The sequence below is a fragment of the Protopterus annectens genome, chromosome 1.part1 (genome assembly GCF_019279795.1).
Source record: "Protopterus annectens isolate FY-2018-M chromosome 1.part1, PAN1.0, whole genome shotgun sequence".
Lineage (NCBI taxonomy): Eukaryota > Metazoa > Chordata > Ceratodontiformes > Protopteridae > Protopterus > Protopterus annectens.
Window position 1 is genome coordinate 1561435871 of NC_056726.1, and position 17784 is coordinate 1561453654.

A 17784-nucleotide genomic window follows, 5' to 3' on the forward strand; every position below is an offset into this window, starting at 1 on the left:
ATAGGGAAATAAATACTAGCTCCAAAATTGTTGTATCTTTGAGTATTCCATCTTCTCCATGACACAGCCATGTCAGAGTTAGGGTAAATAACTAGTGGGATTGTTGGGGGGCTGACACCCCCGTAAGGGCTTGCCTCTTGCAAAGAATGTTTAAAATGTGTGACAGAAACTTTTAAGAACTGCAGTTATTTGTGTTAGATTGCACTTAAATGTTATTAGCTGTGGGATTTAAGTTTTCTAGTCTCAAATTTCTGACAGGGAGCCTCACATTGGAATCAGATGGGCATGCCATATATGAAACATCCTGCCTTTCTCTTTTGTGACAGTATGCCAAAAAGGACATAAAGGACTAGATGTAGCTCAGAGAAAGTCACTTAAAATTTACTGGTGTAAAGGTTGGACCAAACTGTCATCAAAGACAGAGTAATGCCAACATGAATATGATGAGACAGCAGAACCTATATGAAGATGTAGCAAAGACCTGCAGGTCCCTCAAAGGGTTAGGCAACATGCAGGAGTTGGGGGGGGGGTTACCCCTTTCAAATGCTTTTTAGTAAGGGGTATAGTGCTGTGAATAGTGACTCTGCTGTGATGGAATTCAGACCAGAAGATAAATGAGTCTGCAGTCAACTAAATATAATATATGATTTATTTAAGTGTAGGTCTGTGACAGACCTGGTCTGTGACAAAGATAACAAGCAATGAACCATCCACAGCCTTAAACGTACCATGTTACTAAGGATTGTGTCAACTACTGGTTAATGCAAAGTATTTTGCTATGGATTTATGTATACTCTTTTAGGTATATTTAAGTGAATTTCCTATGTTAAAGATCATATTTTATATTTACATGTTATTTTATAAACCATTTCTTATATGTTGTATTATATGGTATTGTTATGTACTTGCACAATATTAGCATTCTGTTATGTTTATTTTTCATGATCATTTTTTTTTCAGACTTGCTTATCAGAAGGGACACATCATACATGAGATTCAGAAATGTTTTGCGTAGTATGCAAAACGTATTTTCACAGTAAGGAGAGTCTTGGAAATTCAAAGACAATTCTTGCATAAATAGATTTTGTGCCATAAGCAGTGAACATAGGGAAAAGGTAAAAAATGCAGATGACTGACAAAATAGAGGTGTTGTGATTCAGAATCAATGTGGGTTCAAATTGTTCAGCAGGTATAAATTGGCACAGCACAGGGTAAAGGATCTGTGTGCACAGACTAAATGTTAGGAACTGCAGCGGGATTCATTCACTTGAACCAGATTCATTGAATACAGTCAGGACAGTGACCTGCGTCAGCAAGAATCACTCCATGGCAATGTCATGGTGACCGTGCCTTACATACTATGGTCTAAGTGACCACTAAATTATTAGCAGCTGCAGAGTAGACACGTGTTCAGGACCATCTGCAATATCTCCTCAGTATATGTAGACATGTGCATCATGAAAACATTTATATCATAGAGCCACACACAACAAAATGAGACAGTTTATAATAGTTTAGTATGATAACCTGGGTAGTATACCGATCATAGTGGATACTACTCAGAAGTCAGTACAACTTATCCACTGGAACTGTATTAGATGCACAAGACTCAGAACTGTTAGCCCCACAAATGAAGTGTGATTCACAAAGAAACACCAATCTCAAACTTTGTAGCACCATTAAAGTGTTTTCTCTATATATCCCAGCATAGAAGGGTGTGCCCCTCATATCTCTTCTGCTCAAAAATACACTGATGCCAAGATCACTGCACCACAGCCTAAGGAGAATACTCAGAGGAATTACAGCCTTTCAGGTTCATAAGTTAGTACTAAGCTAACTGCCCTTGCGAGCCATTTTAAGCCTAGTCAATTATCCCTTGTGAGACTCAAACCCTGCACTTTGTGTTTATAAGGCAAACACCTTAACCATTAGGCCACCATCCCAACCCCTTGGTATTTGAAGAACTGAAACTGTCAAAGTGTCACATGTAGCAGCATCATCATCTGAGCATGTACCAGGGGGACACATCATGCTACAGCAAGGAATGTACACATAGTAAAGAGCATAGGACACATGCACAAAATGTTTGGGCAGATCTCACCTCATCACTGGAGTGATTTAATGCTGTGAGGCATTCCATGGGGTACCCCCCATTGTGTTCCATGAAGTTCCTGTGTGTTCTATGTGATGTTCAACATGATGATCTATAGGGAGCCCCCAAGGTGTTCAGTGGTGTATTTACGCTGAGGCACTGCAATATGGAATCACTTTACAGGGTGGAATGTGGGCTTTGCCTATATAAATGAGTTTTGAGGCTAGTGGCTGGACACTCAAGAAGGAGTATAGCCCTTGCAATGACTGGTAACAAATTAGCTTTTTGAAAATACAGCTATGGTCTTCCTTAAGATTTGCCAGTGTAAAAAAGTGCCATTTTGTGTTAACTGTGACTTGCAGGGTATTTGTGCTCTTTAATAATCTGAGCTCAAAGAGTAGGGAGCAGTATATTCTATTTTGGGCATCAGCATGCAAGGAATATATTTCCTTTCTTTATAAGGTAGATGATTTGGATATTTATATGTAGTTTTGTAGTGAGAAAAGAGCATATATTTAAATGCTTTCAGTACGTGTTGATAATGTGAGATTGAAAAGAATACCCAAATATCTTCACTTTGATACTGTTGGCAGAGGTATTCTAAATGGATCTGTAATATTTACTGCTGGATTCCTCCTAATCCTTTACTGGGATCTTAACAGGCTATCAGTAATTTTCTTGTAACTTATACCTTGGTCTATTTTTATTAACCAATTCCATAAGTTGCAGAAGTCATTTGAATGTTTTATTGTAGTTTGGTAAGAGAATTGTCTAATTTAAGTACTGTTATGTCATCAGCATATAGAGCACAGTTCATGGATGGCGGATCAAAGAATCAGGTTGTTTATGATGATATAAAATAGTAAAGGACCTAAGACTCCTTGTAGAGCTCCTGCAGTAAATAGTCCGTTATCTGAGATTTTGCTACAGTGTTGCACTGTATATTTTTATTTACTTAGATATGCAGAGAACTATTTCTGTGATTTTTGCTGACGTTAACAATTATCTTGAGCAATGGCGAGTGGTTTACAGTTTCAAATGCCTATTTTAGTAAAGTTAATAAAGTGCCAATGTTAGGTCACCATTTTCTATGGCTCTATAGATGTAATTTGTCACTGCATAATACAGCAGCTTAGGTATTAAAACCTTTTCCGAATCCATGTTGCTTGTCTGATAGTAAGCCTTGGTTTGAAATGTAGTCTGTTAGCTGGTTGTAGAGAAGTTTGTCAATAATTTTCCTGAAGGGCAAAGTATTGCAATAAGCATATAATCAAATATCATTTGGGAAGTTTTTGTTTTAGGTATGATTTCAAATTATTGCATGTTTCCAGTTTTGAGGATGAGACTGAAGATATATCTGACTGATTTATCTATGTGGTGTAGTGCTGCTATTCTTAGAAAGTTTTAGCAAAGTAAAGTTCATTGGACTGAATTGTGAATATCAATTTTTCTAGCGCTTCCTGACCAGTGCTTGTTTAAATATAGCAGTAGCCCTAAAAGTAGAATGGATGTAAATTGAAAAAGCTAAGTGGACTGTTGTACGATGTGCTGGTGGTCTTTGTGTTGGATTTTGGGAGCTTTTCTGGCATGGTTTTGGGGGAATTATTTGTGGCCATATTAAATAGGGTTTGAATTTTATTTAGGAGCTGAAAAAAAATCACTATTTTTGTTGCCTGTGTCATTATTTGTGAAAACTTTCTGATTGTTCAAGAATTGTTCTTGCTCAGGTTCAACACATTTGAAGTGCTTTAAGCAATTTGAGTATGTGGCATAAGAAATGTGATATAGAACATAGGAATTATATAATAACACTTAATAGTACTCACCTCCCACACCAAGCAGGGACATACATGATAACCCTCATGCAGACTGATGTACACCCATCCAGCTGTCAAGACTAGGTTTGTTGGTATATTACTGGCCAAGATTTACACATAAGTTAATATTGTAGTCAGTCAGCTAACTGACAACTAATTTGTTTTACATAGTCTCATACCTTTAGGCTCTGTTCCATTAAATAGTGCACTGACTAAAGTAAGGATAGTATAGGAACACAGGAACAATATTAGACAAATTATCACAGGAACAGTAAAAAGCCTGGCCATATTCACCTTTAAGCAGGCACATTTAAAAGTTCTTGCCATCCTTTACAAATGTTTAATACTGTTCATCTCTCAAACAGACAAGGGTTGTTCATGATTACCTTTGTGTAAATGTGTGTCTACTCATCCAATCATCAAGACTAGTCTTAAAGGCAGACAGAGTAGCACTTTGCTTGACTTGTACTGGTAACGTATTCCAAAGGCTGGAAAAATGTTGAGTTAGGAACCTACCCCTGTAGCAAATCTTGTTTATCTGTTGTTGTAGATTTAGGCCCCTAGTATACGTATTAGCAGAGGTATACTGTTTTTGTGAATTAATAGGAGGTCAAAGAGGATTGGCTTTTTCATGGCTAGAAAAGGAGACATAGGTCACCCAAGAGCAGCCTTAGGGCTACTGAATAAAAGGAGAGTTGTGCAAATCTGTCAGGATAGTTGAAGGAGTTAAGGCCTTTAATTCATTTTGGTTAAAAAGTATTGGGGGTCTTTCTAGCTAAGCGGTATGCTTGTATTTGCATATAACAAAGAGGGACCTGGGCGGTAATAAAGCCACAGTCTTCTGATCTTCCAGAATTAAAGCTGTGACATCTGATAAAACACTGACAAAAGAGGAAGAGTTACAATTATAAGAAACAGATGCAAATTAATATAAATATGAAACACTATCTGATGCAAATGCACAATGAGGAAAATATAAACACAACACAAAACAGCTAGCAATTGCCAGACCTGTTCTGGCTCAATGGCACAAAGGGAATGAGCCCTGACTGAAACCTGGGCAACTGGGATTTGATTATCAGCCACAGAACTGGAGCAGCCAGGCAGAGAAGGGATAAAAGGGAAAGGGCATGACCCTCGCACCTTTCCTTGGGGGAAGGGAGGGATTCACAAATACTCATAGGCACATTGGGACAGTGCAACCTCCCTGCCAGAATCTGAAGAGATCATCACTTATGTTGTGGAAAAAGTGCCAGGGCTGCTTAAAGGAAATGTCATTTGCAGACATGAGAAGACATCCTTTACAGTCAGACCATTGCACAACCCTTCCTGGCACCTTACTGGGTTTGTGTGCATAGGTGCCATTGCACATCCCTTCCTGGCATCTTAGTGTGTGTGTGTGTGTGTGTGTGTGTGTGTGTGTGTGTGTGTGTGTGTGTGTGTGTGTGTGTGTGTGTGTGTGTGTGTGTGTGTGTGTGTGTGTATATATATATATATATATATATATATATGTGTGTGTGTGTGTGTGTGTGTGTGTGTGTGTGTGTGTGTGTGTGTGTGTGTGTGTGTGTGTGTGTGTGTGTACACACACACACACACACACACACAACAACGTGCCATTGCACATCCCTTCCTGGCACCTTAGTGTGTGTGTGTGTGTGTGTGTGTGTGTGTGTGTGTGTGTGTGTGTGTGTGTGTGTGTATCAACTGGCAACAAATATAATTCTATAAAGAAGCAGTTTGATAAAGTAGAATAAGGCTCTCGGGAATCATCTCAAAAACACAGACATTACTTGTTACAGACCCAATGAAATTTTAGAACCCAGTCTTTTTTGAACAAATGGTGTATTTCTAACTGGTGCATGCAAAGACAGATATCCTACAGGTCTTTGTTCAGTGTCATGAATTACTGAGAAGCAAGCCAGAAAAAGTAGACCTCGGATCAGTTTGGTACGCAAACATGGTCCATAATTCTTCAATGAAATTCTAAGGGGTAATGCCAAAAAAAGGTCATATCTCTGGAATCAACACATTAAAGAAGGTCTGCATCTGTAGCAAAATTTCAGTGTCCCCAGACTGCTAAAGCAAAAAGACCACACATCATTTGATGTCAAGATCATTGCAACAAAGCTGTAATAATATGATGATGAGAATGATGAATATCGCCAGAGCCCCAGAAAGTTCCTAAAGCAGAGCAATTAACAGATGATGATTGTAAAGGCTTTACACTACATGGGGGGCCATGTTATAAGCATGATGTAGCTGTTGGGGTGATAATGAATAAACATGGAGCCAAGTAGCTGTTGGGGTGATAATGAATAAACATGGAGCCACACACTTTGTACGGAGATAGATAGGGCTCCCAGACATAGATATACCTAATGCGCCTTGGTTTCTCCATCATTTTTAGATGTATATTCCACATCTGCCCATGATTTTAATTATCTACATTTAATCTTGCTATAGGTAGTAGGTGTGGCATTGCATGACATCATCTTGAGAGTGTGACTATTAATAGAGTCTGTGTAGGAAACGACAGGTATTATGAAGCACATAAACTCTTAATGGTACATTTCAGGGTTCTCCTTCTCTAGTCTAATTCCACTTCATGTGATTTTTTTTTGTTTGGGTTCAGATCAGGTTGCAGTATACCTGACGTAATTTTTATCATAGGAAGCACAGTGAAGAAGAAGCTGAATACAATGAGAAAGTCCAATTGGATATTCCTAAATGTGGAGAAAGAATATGATAAGATTCAAAGAAAACTAGTTGAAGCAGTCCTGCAATAGTTTAAAAACCCAGACACAGGAGGAGGCCATATATAGAAGGATTCAATGACACTAGTGTGAGCAGGGTTCAGATTCTCAAGGTTTCTAATGGAAGTGGGTCTGAATCAGCGTTCACTTCTGAGCCCAGTCCTGTCCATATTGTCAATGGACTACATCAGCAAACAGGTTATAAAAGACAGATCAGCAAATGGGTGGTAGGACTAGAAGAAAAAGTGGCTCCAGCTGCAGTGAAATCAAGAAAAACAGAGTACAGTGGTGTGGTCACATGTAGAAAAGCAAAAGGTGAGTTGTCAAACCATATTTGCGAGAGACAGAAAAATTCAAAATGAGACAAGGATATCCGGTCAAGAGATGGATAGACTCCATAAGACAAGACCCATGACAGTAGGGCCATGACTATCAAAGAAAGTATGAGAGTGGCTCTAACTGGAGACCTGGAGACAGAGGCAACTGCTGGCACAACATCCAGACCACATGTAAAAATGTGAAAAAGGGACAGGTGATGATAATGATGTTCATGTAGGAGCTTCCAAAGACATCTGACCACTCTTTTATTATAGTCTCAACACAAAACATTCTTTTGAGAGTTTCCTCTAAATGGTAAAGGCACTCTGTGTGTCTGTTAATTGGTAGTATTTTCCTAATGTAAGCACACATGTGGAATGATTTTTGAGACATTGCAAGGTCTGTAGAGAAGATCCTCATTGACAGACATGTTATATCCCAATGGAGGGCAGTTAAGGTGGTGTATAGATTGCATCAGACTCTCAAGAAGAACTCACTGGGTGATGTCTTTATGAATGTCATGAGAAAGAAAAAAATATATGAAAATGTGATAAAAAAAAACAAAAAGTCTCTTTGAGGGTTTAGCAAAAGGCAGCAAATAGGGAGGAAATGTTTCTTTTAAATATTTTTCAGTAGAAAGTGCAGTGCTGTCTAAACACCTGCCTAGAGATGCCCTGAACTATAACGTGGCAGCAGACTGTGTAGCAGTACTCTATGGTATGCAAATATCTTTTAATAGTTATTCATATGCTCACTTCTAGGACAGACCTATTCAATGCAGAAAGATAAAACACATCTGAAGTAGCCATAGGTCTTGATTTGCCATGCTACTGTGGTATATGTACTAGTAAAAGTAAACTCGTAAAGTGCAAGATAATACAAAAAAGTACAGAATTCAAAAAGTTACTGTGTTGTTTACACGGCCTTGTACACATTGCAGTACCTTTTTGTATTCAGCAAGCACCCTTACATAATGCTGCACGATCCTCCTACACAAATACATAAGAAAGGCTGACCCCACAGCTGTGCTGACTACTAATGGGGCATTCGGTGGGAGTGCCATGTGCTAATTAGACATGTAATCTCTCCCCAGAATTGACTCCAGGAAGATGTCTACATGGCCAAGCAATTCAAGAAAGTACCTGGCCATGTAGATCAGCAAAGAGATCTTTTCCATGATGCAGTATCAAACATTGCCAAAACAATATGTTCAACCACTGAACATGAACATTGAGGGGGACACTTTAAAACAACATTGTCTACACCAGGACTGAGTTTTAAAGTGTCATAATGGAACTGAGAACAAAAAGGGTATCAGGGATAGGGGAGATACCCTAGACCACCAGGGATACATCAGTAAACTACTGCACCAACATTGCAACAGAAATCAGGGGTGGGGAGACACTAGACCACCAGGACCTATTACTAACTAGGCGTAATGGCACTAAAGTATTATGGAGCTGAGGGGAACCACTGGAAGGTAAAGAATGATACAGGGACTGTGGTGTGTGTGTGTGTGTTCATATTTGTCTAAGTGTGTATGAGTAAGTGACTTTGAGGGGGGATTACACTACCTGCAGAGCAGCAGGTTGCAACTGAGACACACAGATCAGCCATGATCTATATGTCACAGTAATAACTGCAATTCAGGAAACATGCAACCTAGCCAATAATGAGGTCTTACCTCATCGCAAATAGCATGTTCCAGAATTGCAAATGAATGAGTCGCTCTGGATGGGTATTTCTAACATGAGCCATACAGCTCATGCTAGGAACTTTAATGAATCCCCATGGCTATTTTACTCACTTTTACATATTTATGTGCATGCTGCAGCAGCAAAGTCATCATTTATATTTACATTTTATTTCATAAGACCAGTATTTGACTATGTATTGTTTTACATGGCATTTTTAGTTTAACATTATCTCATGTCTGTTTTCATTGATAATGGAAAGGTGATACTTTATTCAGAGAGTATGCCTTGACATGTATTTTAAGTACATTCCATTTCAGAGCTGTTTTCCATGATCCCTTCCTCAGACAAAACCATCAGCAGTGAAACAGTAAAATGTGGCATTTTCTATTATATTGCCTTGAATCCCGGGTTCTTCATCTTCAAATGAATGGGCCACTCAAGTGGACACATTCATTTTTGTGAAACTTTACTTGTCTTTCCTGTAGGAGAAGCATACGGCTTATTTACAATTTTTGTGCATTTATTTATATGGTATATAAAGCTGATATATTGATTAAAATGTACATATTTGTCACAAATATTTTGGATATATGTACACACACACACTCCCTCTCTGTATTTTATATATATATATATATATATATATATAGATAGATATAGATAGATATAGATATGGATATATAGATATAGATTCCCTTCACAAGCTCGAAGTTTCAAAACTTCAAAATGCAAATGGTGAAGGCCATAATATTGGAGTTTTGAAACTTCGAACATTTTGAATGGAGATTGTCGTATAGCGCGGAATGGGAAGTTTACCATTTTCCTTACTGCAGTGTGATCTCAGAGTTGGTATATTTATTTAGCAGGGGGTGAGGGGACTGCAGAAAAATGTAAAAAAATATTTTTTCTGTTTTTATTTTTTTTTTATTATTACATTTTCAAAGTTTCAAAACTTCAGTCATATGGTTTTGGCCATTTGCAGTTCGAAGTTTTGAAACTTCAAGCTAGTAAAGCAGATCTATATGTATATGTATATATATATATATATATATATATATATATATATATAAGTGTGTGTGTGTGTGTGTGTGTGTGTGTGTGTATATACAAAACACACACACACACACACACACACACACACACACACACACACACACACACACACACATGTTTTTTATATATATATATATATATATATATATATATATATATATATATATATATATATATATAAGTATATTTAAATATATAGACACCAAAATACACATATTTCATAATGCAGATACATCAAAATCCACATTAAAAGAATTGCATTATTTCTGTCATCTGTTTATACTAAAAATAGAGTAAAATAAAACAAATAAAAAGCCTTAATCCATAGCAATACCATAGGATACAATTTGTCTGAATAATGATAACGTTGTTACTGAATGGGTTTTTCTAAGGTGAGGATCAAGGACAGGGTCAGAGTTCTGAGGTCATTAGTAATCCTGCATCTTAACTTAGAAAAACCCTTTCCATAATGCTACCACTATACAAGAGAGGCTCAGGCACAGATATACGCACCAACAAACATGCACAACATTAAGGTTATCTCCTTACCAATTCCTTATTCTAAAACACAGTAAAAAGAGAAAAAGTGCCAAAAATAAAACCAATAATCCACAAGAGAAAGCACTTAAAAGACCACCAATGAACCAAGTCTGGGAAATCCAAATTTAATAAACAGAAATTAAACAAACAAATATGTTTGTTGTTGCCTCCTCGTGCTGTTTATTAAATTTGGATTTCCCAGACTTGGTTCATTGGTGGTCTTTTAAATCTTTACTCTAACTCGAAACCACCAGCATTTGCACAAACACGTTCCCAGCCCTGATACCAACCAACTTGCCTCTGTCTACATTCTAAGTTCTATACATTTTGGCCTGTCTGCATTCTGATACGGTCCTTCTAGAGAACGACAGATAGATAATGAGTTTGTGTGTGTGTGAGTGTATATGTATAAGATAGACCCAGCCAATCTACAGTCTTTATTGTGTAATATTTTAAACCGCCTATAATGGTGGACCATGAGATATATGCAAATGAACCCCTAAGCAGATACCAGTGTTTCAGCTACGTGTCTTCTGAATACATGGAAATTTTTAATTGTTTACTTTTTTAAGTCTTTGATGTTTCATTCAGGTCAATAAAGTCCATCCCCACTAGTTGCACACATGCCATGTTTCTCCCTTTTACTGAGCTTGTCAGTACATCATAAGTGGATTGTTTGGCCTTACTATGTAAACACAGAACTTAAAAACAAGCTTGATATCCATAAACATTAGGGTGCCTGCAAAATATCCCAAATAATATCCAAGCAATCCAGTTATGCTGCTGAGAAGAGCTCAGAACAATGGTCAAAACATAGCATGTTTACTGCTAGTAGGGTTTGACTTGAATGCAGCAGTAAAGAGTTAAAAACAAGTAAAACGGTGAAATGTCATGGGCAATCAGTAGTTATGTAGCTGAAACTCTGACATGTCCTTAAGGGTTCATTATCCCATGGACTTCTTCTACAGAAGGTTGAAGGTATTACACAGTGAAAACCCAAGCATAGCTGGGTCTTGTAGTTTTTAGTAAATGGGTTTGTCTGTGTCACCATTTTACCCTTTGGTTTGGATGTTGTTTGGGATATTTGGCAGGCACTCTAATGTTTGATGATGTTAGGTTTGTTTTAAACTCTGGGTTTCCAAAATATGGCCAAATAATACAATTATGTTATATTGATGAGATCAGACAAATGGTAAAATGTCATATCTATAGCTAGTGGGTTTGACATTATTGCCTGAATTTGCAATTAAAGACTTTAAGAAGTAAGAAGCCATGGGTATTCAGAAGTCATTTAGCAGAAGCATGAATTCATTTGCATATATCCCACAGAGCTCTACTACAGGAAATCTAAATATTACAGTGAAGACTCTATCATGGCTGGGTTTTTCTTGTGTTTTATACTTAATGGTTTGTCTGTGTGACCTTTTTTGTTCTTTGTTTATGTTTTCTCTCTCTCTCTCTCTCTCTCTCTGTATATATATATATATATATATATATATATATATATATATATATATATATATATATATATTTGTCCATTGTTGACTGGGTTAGTCCCATTAGATCAGAGGTCACTTTTCAGGGGAGACCTGAGGTGTCACTCATACTGGCCAGGGGAGATTTAACCAGGGCACAGGGAAACTACCCATACTCTTTTCTTGTTAAGTGCCATAGACTCTATGACATCTACTTGAATTACTACTAATTCAGGTAGCTGGAGCCTAGGTTTAATATCTCATCCAAATGACAACAGACTCAGGTATGCTGCATCTTCCTGAGATGTAAATATAGGAAAAATGAAACCAAACTCATGATGGAGAAATAGAATCCACAGTCTTCTTGATGTCCCAGCACCAAATGTATAAATACTACCTCTTCAGCCACTGACTACATGGACAGTGAGATGGCTCTCAGTTATGTTGTCCTAAATTCCTATAATGTATTTTGGAGACTCTATCAGAGGTCTATTATATTAAAGGAAAGCCTCGGTGCATAAGTGTATGATGTACATATAATACAAGTCCTTCAGGTCTGTGATCATTGGACTATCTTCATAAGATCATCATATAGCTTTCATTGCTGTCATACAATATGTTCTTTAACTTTGTTGTTATCCAGAAATGCATATAACACACAATTGATATAACTTAATTCCATCACTGACCTTTACTTTGTGAAATAAGTAACCATAACAAAACAAAACCCATCTTACTTCTGTTGTACATATTTAAAGTTGCTATAGTCTGCATGGATACTTCCTAGCAATAAATACCCAAGAAACTCACTGAATAACATTTTAGGATGGTCCCCTTAAAGTCAATGTAACCTTCTCCAAAGCAAACAACATTTGAGTTAAACACATTTACTACACTAAAATTGGTTTTCTTCAGATCCAGAAAAGGAAGTCCAATTTCACACATGACAGTGTGTTTTAAGAGTTTTTTAACTTGTAATTTTAGTCATCCCAGAACACTGTGAAATTTGAATATTTAAAGTGCAAATCTAAAATATTCTCAGATTAATTTGTTGGCAAGAAGATAAGAAGAATTTATCTACAAAGCTGATTTTATTTGCTCAAATGCATTATTAACACATACACCACCCCCCAGCAACAATACAGCAATTTTGATTTTTCTGTTTTCATTTATCAACTACGAAAAATATATTTTTTAACTTGCTAACATTAAAGAGGGAGGCAGTATGTACCTGCCTTTTTCTGTGCATGTATCACTTTCTTTCTGTAGTATTAGCTTTTATCTAGCATTTTATGCTGTTGTTAGTTCCTTTGTCATCAATATACACAGTGTTAGTTGTAATGATTTATATGTCTGTGGCCTGGCTGGTCACTCAGTAAATCCATTTTGATTTGACACACTGTCCAAGTTATACTGTTTACTCAGTTTGCTTAATGGGGGCATTTGAAAACAGTCCTTCTGGATTATTGATTATTTTTTTCTGCAAGCTTTTACTCTCATTATGAAGTCGGCAAAGGTTTTTTTACAACAGTGCCTTCAGTTATATTATCTAACGTATTCATTTCCCATTAGATAACTTCATTTTCTCTGGGGGTCTGGGTCTTTCTTTCTTCATCTTTTCTGCTCCTGCCTACTAATCTATTGGTCTGGCCTCAGTAATATAACTTCTAGCATTGCTCTGATAATGTCTATTTCCCTGAGCAGTTATATTCTCATCTGCTCATCTTTAACTTGTATATTGCCTTATTTTAACCAAGGGCTGGGTTCCAAAAAGATGTAGGCAGTGCAGCACGCTGAAGGAACATGTCAGCACACCAGCAGTGGCCACATTTCCATAATGTATGCTAAAAAAACAAAAGCAAGTAATTATCTAGATAACATAAGATAATTATGGACTCTGCGCACACCCAACAGACTCCAAAACACAACATGCGAACCCGGTGCAACATGAATGTGGCAAAGTACTTCACTGACAACTTTCCAAAAGCATTCAGTGGAGGCCATATGTGCTTTAATTTAACACCACTATATTACACATATTCCTATGGAATCATGCAGAATCCGCAAACATTACTTAAAAGAATGCAACAGGCATTTAATGCACTGCAGTAGGCTGGGGTATTGAAGCCATACTAGAGGATGTTCTGCAAAGGCATCCCAGTAGGCAGCCAGCAAGGTGCCAAGCCAGGCTACAGTTAAGCCAGCTCTCTGACCAGGAAATCATAGATAGATACAGATTAGACAGAGAGCTGATGCAGACTGTGTGTACCTCACATGCATGCTTATAGTCTGTGGGATAACCCAATACCGATAGAAACAAAAGTGTGCCTGAGTTTATGTATACTGGCCTCTTGGACATTTCAGTTGCATATAAGAGATGTCATAAGAGTGTCCTGGACAGTTGCCAGTCATATCGTCTCACATTTCTTGGCAACAATATGCACCAATGTGGATGACTATATCTACTTCCCAATAACAGTTATGATGAAGAATTGCCATGCAGCAGATCTGTGCCATAGCCAACTTCCCCATGTCCTTGGTGCAATAGAATGCAGTCATGTCCTAATTATAACCACAGCTGTACCTGATGCTGAACTGTACATCAATAGAAAAGGGTGGCCATCACTCAGTTGTCAGGTGGTGTGCTCAGCAGATGGCCTCATTACTAATATCATGGAAACACATCAGTGTGCATTATGCTGTAATATGGAGGGAAAGTGATTTGAGGACTGCTGTCCAATGTGGCAAAATCCCTAAAAGACTATTACTTGGTAAGGTTGTTATCCACTGCCTCCTTAGCTAACGATACCATACATAGCCCCATCAACCCCTATTGAAGATCCATGCAAAAGAGAACACAATGTGACATAAAACACCATTGAGCATGTGTTTGGTGTGCTGAAAGCAAGATTCAGATGTCTGGACACACCCAGGGGTGCACTACAATGCGCACCAGAAGAGGCATCACAGATGGTTGCCATGTGTGCCACACTGCACAACATGATAACAGCAAAACATGGTGGCTTGCCAACTGCAGGAGTGGATGAGCTACCTCAAGAACCTCAGATGTCTGATAGTGACATATCAGAGCTTTCAAAGGATGATCAGGAGAACACAGAGGTAAGCAGAAATAGGCATGGGTGATGGAGGATGTAGCCATATGTTCTATCTCAGACAGCACTGCAGCATCTGAAATACACCTTTGACAAGCCACACATACAAATGTACACAGACTAAGCACTGATATTCAGATGTTGCCCCACAAAAGCAGCACAGATCACTATCAATGAAAAGAAAATATTAGTTGTCCACATTGAACCTTATACATAACAGAAGCATAATTTATACCAGTAAGAGCATATACACAACACTCAGAGGAGCCATCAATGCACAAAGTCTCTTTGCAAGGTACATCACCAAAGAGGACCAGACAAGCAAATGGATGCAGGAGGTGTGCACAATTGACAGTGTAATTGGACAGGTAGGATGTCATCATGCAAATAACTAGCATGAAAAGTTAGCCATAAAATAGCCAGTAACACAAGAAATTTAGGCCCATGAAGTGTATGGGAATGTATCAGCACAAACATGCCCCAAAACAGAAGCCATACTCTAACACTGATGCATCACACATAGCATTGTGTGACGTGTAACAGTGTGTTACAACACAGTAAAAGGCTTACAGCAGCATAATGAATTACAAGCATCCCAAGGACCAGCCAAAAAGAAAATAAACACAAACAACAAGGATCACATGCCATACCTGATATGGAATGTCACCTAGAAGGTAACGCTTTGATGCACAGGTTATTGCTGCAGTGTGACGCAGTTACAAGTGATAATACAATCAAACATCAATGACAGTGACCACACAACAGACATGGAAAATGCAGCAATGTTGGGGATACAGCACCATAGGTATATATGTGTGTGGAAGCAGTGAGAAATGAGAAAGCACACATGGCAACTACATGTCAGCATGAGACTTGAAAATGGAAACAGGTGCACAGAAGTGCAGTGAGGCTGAGGCATGTGCAGCACTGTATTAAAACTCCATAAGTAACACAGGTATGCATACAAAAGCAAACTTATGCTTGCAGGAATGGCAGACAAGAAAATGTGTAATGTTGCAATCAGTGCTGGATGACAAAGATAATATGCTGTCAATCATGTAAATATGTGCTGTGTGTGAACTAGCAAGTGATGCAAACATAGAAGCATGAAATCATCATATGTAGCCTTCTTGTCATCAGTATCTGTACTAACATACACCAATGACAAGTAAGTACCACATGTCACAACTTGAAGCTAGTTACCTAGGCCAAATACACCAGTGACTCACAGCCACTAAGGCTAAATGTAAACCCAACATATTAGTTATAGGAGACTCCATTGTGAGACACACAGATGTGCCCCTCACCAGGCTGGATAAGGAGAAAGTCACGATTAGTTGTTTGTTAGGTACCAGAATCTGCCATATCACCAAAGACCTCAAGTCTCTCAACAGGTACTGTTATGACTCTGTCATAGTCCATGTTGGAGTGAATAACTTGAGATGTACCTCCCTGGACTATATAAAGAAAAACATGATGGAACTTGCTGAATATGTGTCCCAGGCATACCTCCCAACCGTTCCAAATTACCCAGTAAAAAAATGAGTTTTGGGGTCCAAATAATGGGGTGCCACGATTCCCGAGTGGCACCCCTTAATTTCTGAGTTTCCCAGCACTTGTCCCTTAATTTCTGAGTTTCCCGGCACTTGCATTTTAAATTTCCTGGCATTTTAAACTGACGTCATCACGTACGCGATGACGTCAGCTCTGTGAAACAGCCTGCCGGAATTGAAGCTGAAGCTAACGCATGCATGCGTGGGAACACAGCAGCCATTTGAAACTGCAGAACAAAACAGCAACCAACCATTTGAAATGGCTGGGAAACTACGATCGAGGCTGGAATCACCTCACAATATGACTGCAATGGGAGTAACTGCCAACTGTGCGAGCGAGGCTGGATGACTCGAACTGTCGAACAGCAACCGACCATGGCTGGATGACTGAAATGGCATGGCTGATGGCTGGGAACGACCTGAACTGCTGAACAGCAACCAACCATTTGAAATGGCTGGGAAACTCGGCTGGATGACTGATGGCTTGGAAAGAGCTGCTGCGGTGTTGCCGACTAGAAAGGTAGGTTTGTGTGTGGCTGGGAAACTGAAATGGCATGGCTGGGAAAGAGCTGCTGCTGAGTTGTGGCACATCTGGCAAGGTCAGATGCATCTGCAGAAGTTTGTCCCATTCTACCAGAGATTTGAGAGTCCTGTTGATGGTTCAGCAAGGCACTATACATTGTCCTTAAATTAAACAAATCTCTTTCATAAAGTGCTAAAACAGGCCCCCATTACTGTTACTGTTTGAGAAAACTCAGGAATATGGAACATAGAATCACAAAGATGCAGACAAGGATTTCATATCCAAATCATTGTAGATTGATGCCTATGCTGATCTATATACAGTGACTAAGGAACAACAGAGTACTTATTAGACAGTCCAGATGCTAGGTTATGAGAGTGTTTTATAACGGTGGTTGACTACATCCATCCCTTCTAGCAATGCCACAGAGGTGTCCAATACATTTCCAGCATATGCCTTCTTTGCTTCTTTGCCGACATGCAAAGGTGACTGTAACTGATTTTCTTTCTAGCTGTGTGTTAGATAATTATAGAACATGGGAGTAGTTTTGCTGATTCCTGACAAATTATTACTCATATCCTAACTAGTATTAATTTTAGTTTATTTAAGACTTTTTAACTGGAGTAGAACACTGATTACATGTGAGTATATACACACGTGTGTGGAAGTAGACTTTTTTGATGGAAATGTTCTGAATGGGGCAGTTTTGTTATTATTGGTTCATGCATTTTGTTTCATTGCCTACTGGAAAAATGTTCAAATCCAAACAATACATTTAAAATGTATACAAGGAATATAATTTAATAAAGTCAGGAAGGTGTATCAAGAACACGTGCATGTTTTGGCC

At 38.3% G+C, this 17784-nt stretch overlaps 1 long non-coding RNA gene across 1 annotated transcript in view; it reads left to right on the plus strand.

Annotated features, from left to right (window-relative positions):
• Positions 1-17784, plus strand: part of LOC122813918 — a 216011-nt gene that overhangs the window by 127648 nt on the left and 70579 nt on the right. The gene's annotated exons all lie outside the window — the stretch shown is intronic.